The sequence below is a fragment of the Lathyrus oleraceus genome, chromosome 7 (genome assembly GCF_024323335.1).
Source record: "Lathyrus oleraceus cultivar Zhongwan6 chromosome 7, CAAS_Psat_ZW6_1.0, whole genome shotgun sequence".
Classification (NCBI taxonomy): domain Eukaryota; kingdom Viridiplantae; phylum Streptophyta; class Magnoliopsida; order Fabales; family Fabaceae; genus Lathyrus; species Lathyrus oleraceus.
Genome location: NC_066585.1, coordinates 249,380,672 through 249,390,623, shown reverse-complemented (window position 1 = coordinate 249,390,623; position 9,952 = coordinate 249,380,672).

The following is a 9,952-nucleotide window of genomic DNA, read 5'->3' as shown; positions in this document are numbered from 1 at the left end:
TTTGTTTTTTAACTTTTGCTCAAAAAGTTACAATAAATACCCATACACTAGCAATATTCTACAAGCATGTCTCCCCTACAAGTAATTATTGTCAGTTTTGGTGCGGGTCATGTACTCTGTAGACAATAATACTACACTAATTTAAAATTACAAAAGATTATTTAGTAGTGTTTTCAAACCCAGACCGTTCCGATCGGTCAGACCGATTAGATCTTAAATCGGAGGATAGAGTGGTCTGATAAGTTCATCGAACCATAGTTGCAATTGACCTGATGAAAATCGGTGTGAATCGTCCTGTTCACTGGTCAGACCAATGAACTAGTGAATTTCTTGATCCGGAGGGTTGATCTTTTTAGGTTTATGTTTTAGCTTAATTATAATTTTGATCCCCTATTTTCATTTATTTAAAATTTTGGTGTTCATATTTTAAAATCTAATTTTATTAATATTTATGATTATATAAAATTTTTATAATAATTAAATAATGTTAAAATTATAAATATGAAATTTTGTCAAATTTTAAAATCGGAAATTTAACCTTTCAAAACTATTAGGATTGTAGTTTTATCAATGACATCATGAATCCCTTTGATGTTTAATTTGGTCAAAGAGAAAAGAGTTATATATTCTATAGTTACAATAATTCTCTCTAATGTATTCTCATTAAATCTATTTATTATTAATCATACTATATAATAATATAATAAATTTAAAAAGTATGAAATTAATTATATGATTTAATAATACTATAAATTAACAAAAGTTTTAAAGAAAAAAAATCATGAAAAATAAAATTATATTTTCACATTATTTTTAATATGATCTCATTATTTGGAAAAAGAATTATGTTATCAATGGAAGATAGAATTAAATTTTTACATTATTTTCACTATAAATTTCATTATTATTTTAAAGTAAAAGTCACATTATTCTTACTAACGTTTTTATTTTTAGATTTTTATCTTTCACTCTATATTTTTAATATTTGTTTATGTTCTAAATTAATTGACTAGTTTATGGTATTATGATATCAAACAATTACTTTTTCAATTTTTGATAATTTATGAGCATCAATAAATTATTATATGTTTGGAAGTTGGAATTTTACTAAAGTTTGTTATTCAAGTTATTTGTATGGATAAATTTATAGAATTTTCTTTTGTAGATTTTATAGTTATGAAATTATGTCAAGATTTTTATTTTATGAATTTTTTATTTGTATAACTTGAATTAGTTGAATTAGAAGTTATGCGGTTCGACCAGTGATCATTAGTCTGACCATTAACCTAGTGACCTAATAGTTTGATTGGGATAATGACGAATTCGAGTTTTAAAACATTAATATTTAGCTTCTCAATGACAAATATAAATTATAACTAACTATGATAACTATAAAAGTATATTTAGTTTTTCAATGCCATATCAAAAAGTGATAAAAACCATTATCACTCTCAATTCGAATTTTTTATCAAAATAATCCAATTTTTTAAGAAAATTCTCAAAATAATCCTGGTTTCAAAAAAAATCCCAAAGTACCCCACTTTTAGGAGGAGACATCAATCCAATTGGCGACTCTTATTAAAAATAGAGTGGAGGCGTCAATTGGATTGGCTAGGGCACATGGTGCAGCCAATCCAATTGGCACTCATGTGTATTTTTACAAAGGAGACGCCAATTGGATTGACACCTCAGTGTAAAATGCATTTTTTTTGTTATAAATAGATGTGTTGTGTGAATCATTTTTTCACATCTCATTTCATCATTTGGCAATCATGTTTGGTATTCGTCACCGATACGGAAATGTGATTTATGCGAGAGACAAACCTCAGATGTTGATGCTCTTCTGGAACATCACTATGTTCAATCAACTGAAGAGGGAGTTGGTTTGTTGGTTAGATGGGAAAATAGCAGAAGGGGGAAAAATTATAAGTATTAATAGACTCAATAGTATCTTTCGTAGGGTGCGAATGAGAACTGATAAGGATGCTAGGGAAATGATGTTCGGTCGAGATGACATCACTTTGATTGTTGTAATCAGTTAGAAATATTTCTGTTTTCAGTTAGCTTATTTTGTACTAATGTTTGTTGTGAACCTTGTTGTAACAAAAACTTAATGATATATAATAATTGAAGGTTACAAAAATACAATGTTACAAAAAGCTTATGACCCAGATGATGCTCCTCGATTGGGACAGTTGTTCTTGTTGTGTCCTGTTTGACGATAGATACTACATAATCTTATCATTTTATCTGTCGAATCCATTTATGTCCTGATATCTGTGTTGTTTGGCCTTCCTTTTTTCTTTCTACGCATCTCATCGTTGTGCCAAACTATATCACCTTCGTATGGAGGCCAGTATTCCTCCATTGGTAGCATCGAGAAGCTTTTATTATATACATTCATGACGGTGACGGTCTTGTACACATCAGATAAATGGTTGTAAGCATCTTGACGAGTATATGCGCATGATGCAATGACATGGGAGCAAGGAATGCGGAAGGTTTGGAATTTTCCACAGTCGCACCAACTTCTGTTTAGTCTAACAGCATAGGCTAAATTTGGTTTCCCCTCGTTATGGTTCATTGTTTCCTGGACGCTGAAATTTTACCTATGACGGTCAAAGATTGTTATGACGTGTGTGCTAGCTTTGATGCTCTCATCTTTCATGACTTTCATGCAACACTCACTAAATACTTTCCCAGACATTAACATCGCACTTCATCTTTCACCTTTGGTTGCGAACGTAGAAGCCAACCTATAATAGGTCGATCTTACCAAGGTGGTTATTGGCAGATTCCTAATTCCTTTGAATACCCCGTTCACGCATTCCACAAGGTTTGTTATCATGTGGCCCCATCGACAACCTCCGTCAAATGCTCTTGTCCACTGCTCTACTGGTATGTTATTCAACCATCTTCCTACATCTTCATTAGACAGTCTAATTTCATCACGATAATATTGAAATGACAGCTGAGTTAGAGCATACCCAATATTCACCACCTTCTTGTGAATATTCTTATCTTTTATTGCACGCATGAAGTTTTGTGCAATATGTATAATGCAATAGACATGGGTAGAAGGAGGATCATGTCACCCATTGTCATGGTTGTTGTAGGCACTCTCAATGGCAGCATGTCTATCAGAAATCAAACAGAGATTGACTTGTGGAGCCACATGCATTCTGAGATGTCGAAGAAAGAAATCCCATCTACCAGCCGTTTCATCTTCAACCAGAGCAAAGGAAATGGGAAAGACATTTTTGTTGCCGTCTTGTGCAACCGCCATAAGCAAAGTACCCTTGTATTTGTTGTATAACCAAGTGTCATCAATTTGAATAATAGGTTTGCAGAATGCGAAACCTTTGATGCATGGGTCAAATGCCCAAAAGAGACGGTGAAAGATTTTATTACTTGTAACACAGGTTCCGTCTGGCATCATTGCTGGCAATGTCTCCATAATTTCCACGGTTCCTGAGACATATGTTTTTAGTTCCCATAAAAACCGTGGCAATTCTTTGTACGAATCCTCCCAGTTGTCGAATACCTATTCAACAGTCTTTGTCCTTGCAATTCAGGTTTTCTTGTAAGATGGAGTATAATCATATCTTATTCTGATATAGGATATAATTATACTCACCTTCACTAATGGGTCTTTATTAACCAACGGCAGAATGTCTTGACATATCAATGCAACGCTTAATTTAAGGTGATCTTGTTTAACATTAGTTGCAATGCAATTGTGAGGTGGGTCTATTGAAGCTATCTCCCAAGAGTCGTTTTTCTTTTTGTAAGAAGCAGCCAACCAAAACTTACAAAGGATGTTACGACTTTCGATGATATACCTTCTCGAATCAGTGTGTTTCACTGTAAAATCAACAGAGTTGTTCATGTGGAATTTTTTGATAGCTCGCATACATTCTTCTTTGGTGCGGAACATGTCTCCCACCTTTAACTCGCCTTCTGATCGTGGATACGGGTTATAGAAAACATTGTTGGATGTTTCATCGTCATGCCGATCCATGTTTGTCATATGTTGAGGCGGATTGTAGACATGACTAGGAGGTATTGGCGGTGGTTGATCATCGTCTTCAATGTCGTTGTTCAACATATGATCGACCTGTATCTCGGTCTCCTCTTCTTCTTCATCAACGATGTTCACTTCTGCTCCTGCTTCTGGGTTGACGTCATCTGAGCATTATGGATCAAATTCACCAGATTCATCCTGACTGGTTATTTGAGACTGCTGAGATGGTATACATGGTTGAAGAGTAATATACAACTCAATACAATTGCAGCCTGAATTTTCATGACTAACAAACATGTATTCAACATCTTCATCATCCCGTACCTTAAGCGGGAAAAACTTCCATTAACTGTTCTAAAAAAATATTGGATTTTGATACGTGATCTTTGACACAATACCCGATCCTATACAGGATTGTATTCTTTTTTTCAAATGCAAGAAGGTTGCATTTCTCTTGATCGTAAGTCGAATGGTATCGGTGTTTCAAAAACAAAATCTGTATAACTCATACTCGTATGTTTCACCATTGCAGTGAACATTGACACTATATTTTGGTGAAGATGACATTGTAATATTTATGGTGTTGATGAAAATTATTTTCTTATTGCAGATGAATGTGTGTTGAGTGTTGGATGTTGATAGTAAGACACTTAAATAGGTAAGTGGTTTGTCTCACATGCAAGCTAGTTTGAAGTGATGTGTCACACATGCAAGCTAGTCCAAAATGATGTGTCAAACATGCAAGCTAGTCTAAAGTGACATGTCCAGCATGCTAGAGAGAGGAAAGCCATGTGTCACACATGCAAGCACACACTCCAAATGAATTGGCGCCTCCTTACAATCCTCGCACATGGGCGTCAATCCATTTGGCGACATCATGTCTTGCATGCATGCAGACCTCGTAACCAAGCATTCAGACTTAGGTGTGTCATGCATGTACCTATGGAGGCGCCAATTTGAATGGCGACACCATGTACAAAATGCACATGGGCGCCAACTCATTTGGCTACCATATGCAAACACAATTTTCCATGCTCCAAACTTTTGCCTATAAATTCATCCACACCATCAACACTTATTCCACACCATCACTCACTACTTCTTCTACAATATCAAATCTTTCATCTGCAACAACCTTTTTCATCTGCACCAACCGCTTTCATCTCCGACAAGATGTTTATCCTCACAATGGGCGAATTGCATAGAGGAATAGTTGCAAACATAGCAACTTATGTAAGCGTTTTATTGTTTTGTTATTTGTTTTAATAGAGTATATTTTAATAACATATCAACTTAGTAAAGTTTTTTGTTCTTTCTTTTATAGGATGTTTCAAGGTTCCGTACTCGGGTCCACGAATATGTCAACATGGACCCGATGATTCAACCTTATGTTGAACCCGCCGATTTTGGACATATTAGCAAAATTATGTCTTGGTCGGTGGATAATAAATTCATTCTTGCTTTATGCGAAAGATGACGTCCTAAGACACACACATTCTGGTTCCCAACCGGTGAGTGTACCGTGACGTTAGAAGATGTCTATATGCTTTTGGGACTGCCCATTGAAGGTAAGGCTGTAAATGTTAAAACCAACTATGCAAATTCAATTTGCATGGACCTCTTGGAGACTGATTTGTTAGATGATAACTCAAGAGGTCAAGGTATACTCCTTTCACGCCTTAAGTCATATTATAACAATCTACACTTAGATGAGCATTCTACCGAAGATGCTCGAATAATAAAAACTAGGTGTTACATTATGCTTTTAATTGGTTCTTTTTTATTTCCCGAAGGTAGTGGTTCTAGTATGCATATTATGTATTTACCTTTACTAAGACATGTAGATAGAATAGGAATTTACAGTTGGGGATCCGCTTGTCTGGCCTATCTTTATAGCTCTTTGTGTAAAAACTCACACAAACACACATCTACCTTTTCTGGATGCGCTGTTTTACTCCAAGCATGGGGTTAGTCAAGACTACCATCCCTAGCACCCGTCAACAACAACCCTTTCACATTCATGTATGCACAAAAGTAAGTTGTTTAAATTGCGATATATTTACTTACTTCTTTAACGATTATTATCTATAACTAATATTTTTACCTTTTTGGTGTAGATGGGCGGCACATGGTATGAGTTATAACAGATGTCCTAGACACTGTATTACCCAGTATCGCAATCTGTTGGATCACCTTCGACCGACAAACGTAAGGATAATAACCTCATTATTTCGTTATAATTTGTTAACTTCTTCTACCAAGTTTATAATCCAAGTTACTTTCACATTTTAGTTCATTTGGCGTCCATACCTAAATTTGGATCATGACCATGAGGTCAACGCTGAAGACACAGCCGTATGGACTGCATGCACACCGATAATAAGATTCACAATTGTGGAGATGCACAATAGTGATTGTGTGAAGTTGCAGTTCAGTATGCCCCAAAACATCCCAGATCCCCCAGCAAGCCTAGGAGAATGGCATCTGCGCAAAGTTAACGACCAATGGAACTTCAATCCATGGCAAAGCTTTGCAAGATATGAGTGTCGCAAATGGAAGCACTACCATGACCATGTCTTAACTGACGCAGTGATGCCAAATGAAGAAAAACCAAGTCGTACTTATATGACTTGGTACAGATCGGTTGGTTTTCAGTTCATCACCGAGGATATGTACTTGTACCATCCATGCCAACAAACTTACACATCAGACACCTCAACATCTAACCCCCAACAACATTGTCAGACCAGATACACACACACACCCCTGTCCGTCAAACCTTTTGTTCCACAAACACACAAACATACAACCCAAACATGCCATACACCCAACCCCAATACCAAGAGCATACCTCATACCACCACCAACAAATTGATCATCAACCAGAGATCCAACATCGCTTCCTACCCAACACATCACCCTACCAAAGCCGCCTTAGCCAGAACACCCAACGATCATTCAACACCAATCGCCCATCCTCCTACCATAGCCAAGAATCCCAAACCTCACAAAACCAAAACCTCCAACAACCTTATCTCTACCAAACACCCCAACAACCTTTCCAGCCTTTCCTCGACGCATCATTCACACCCATGTCTCCCTTCAATCGTCTCGGTCGCCCACCAATGAGTCAAACACAACCCAACTACTCTGGCATGGGTCATGAACTCAGTTATGGCGGTACACCTTCGATGCATACTGAAGACTATGCCGATTTGTCTGACTATATCAACAGGCCATATCCTATAGTTGGTAGTGATGCTCAAACACCAGTGGTGAATCATCAACGCGGGTTAGGATAGCTAGGGGATGTGGGACCGGAGGTCGGTTAGGTGATCTCGGTCATCACCATTAGGCTTTTTTGTGTAAACGGAAATTTTTATTAATATCAATTGGTCCTATTTCGAAATTATGTATCACGTAAACCGTTTAACAAAAAAATTGAATTTTACACTGAGGTGTCAATCCAATTGGCGCCTCATTTCAACTGATACACATGGGCGCCAATTGGATTGGCTGCACCGTGTGCCCTAGCCAATTCAATTGGCACCTCCATTCTATTTTTAAGAGGAGTCGCCAATTGGATTGGCGCCTCCTTCTAAACATGGGGTACTTTGGGATTTTTTTTTTAAACATGGTTATTTTGGGAATTTTCTTGAAAAACAGGGTTATTTTCGTAAAACATTCTCTCAATTCAGTCAATCATATCAAAATATAAATTTTATACCAATATTTTTAGCTTTTTAACGTCATATAGGAACATGTTTTATTCTCAAATATTTTCAGTATAGTTTATTGAGTTGGAAGATTGATAGATAAATTATGATCAGTTCATATATATCATCAACAAGTTGGTTATTTTAAGTTCGGTTTGATGCACTTTATAGGTTTGTTGTTATTCTTTTAAAATTTTGAATAGACCCAGGTGATCCCATTTTTCGCAACTATAGCACTGCACACCTTATTTCTCGTCTTTGTCATTCTAATATGAGTTTCCCTCTTCTTTTTTCGAGGATTCAGAATGCATATCATCGATCTTATACTTTTGAGGGTTCGACCAAGACTTTTCTTGCTCTGAGTCTTGTCTCATATGCCCTTGAACTTGTTGGAACCACGATGTTTCTTCCATGTTTAAGCCTATAGAGTTTGTATTGAATCTTGAACACATTTCCTTTCGATAATCCTCGTCTCATGTGCTTCCAACGAACCAATCAAATTTTCCAATTTCAATGTTTCAAGATAGGTGGATTCTTGAATAGCAACGATAACATGATCAAAGTGAGAGGTTGATTTACACATTACCTTCTCAACTATCATCTTATCAGTTAGGGTTTCACCACAATCTTTCATGAGATGAACAAGCTTCTACATCTTCGAGACATAGCATGCAAAAAAAAATTCTCCCATCTGTAGTAATTCATATTGCCTTCGTAACAACTGCAATTTGATGACTTTAACCTTCTCACCTCATTCGAAATACTTGACAAGAATATTCCATGCCTCCTTCGCCGATTCAACATGAGAAATTCGATCAAAGTTCGCCGTGTTTACTGCCAATTGAATATAAAACGCAGTCTTGCAGTCTTTCTTCTTAGTCTCCTTGTTCGTGACTCTCTGAGCATCAGTTGCGTTCTCAGCAAGCTCAGGGATGTCATTAGTAACCACTTCTAGGGTTTCATGAAAGCCAAACTGAGATTGCATTTATTTTCTCCATTAGATCAAATTCTTGCCATCAAGAATTGAAAGAGAATTCAGAATACCATTATTATCATTCATCTTTGCAGCAAACACGATTAACAACCCACGATCCCTGAAACACGATCACCGATGTTTGATTCTTGAAAACACGATAAAGAAACTAACTTGAACTCTAGATACAAATTTGTTAGTGCATGAGACACTTTTAGTGATGAGAGAAAGAGAAAGAATGAAGAATAAATATTATTATTATTGAATCATGTTATTGTAAAAATATATATATATATATATATATATATATATATATATATATATATATATATATATATATATATATATATATATATATATATATATATATATATATATATATATATAATATATATATATATATATATATATATATATATATATATATATATATATATATATATATATATATATATATATATATATAAAGTTACTTGTTAACTAAGTTACTAACCAAATAATTAACATAACAAACTGACTTGTTAGCTAAGTAACTAACCAATCATAACCTTAACTAATTTGAGTTTTGGCTACAACTTAGATTATATTATAGTAACCATAAAATTTTATATTAATGATAAAATGTTCATTTTTTTTTTCATATTCATTGATATATCTTTTTACTTATGGTATTATTTTATAGTTTATTTTGTTTAGTTTAATGATGCTTATTCTTTCTTCTTACACCCTTATTTATAATTCTGATTTCTAATCATTTTATAGAAATGGGAAAAATATAATTTTTGATTTAAATATTTTTATAAATAATAAAAAATATATCGTTGATACGACTATTTTTTTTTGTTTGATTGATGCAAACACAAAAGAATTTACGAGAAAAGTGAATTATTGAACTAATGTAATATGTTACTAATTGAAATGTATATAAATAAATAATGAATGGGGAAAGTATGTCATTGATATAAATAAGAGAAAATATAAATCTAATAGAAGAAAGTGAATTTAATGGTGCAAATACAAAAAAAAATATATATAAATGATTAAAAAAATACATACTTTAAATATTTGATAAGTGTATCTTTAATTTTTATTTTTTTAATCAAAAATAATTTTAAAGGTGTATAATTAATTTTAATATGTTTGATTATTTTTAAAATTGATTTGACTAGATCTCCTAAAAAAGAATTGTAAATTAAAATTTATTTAAGAAAATAAACTTTCTACTGATTCTAATATTTT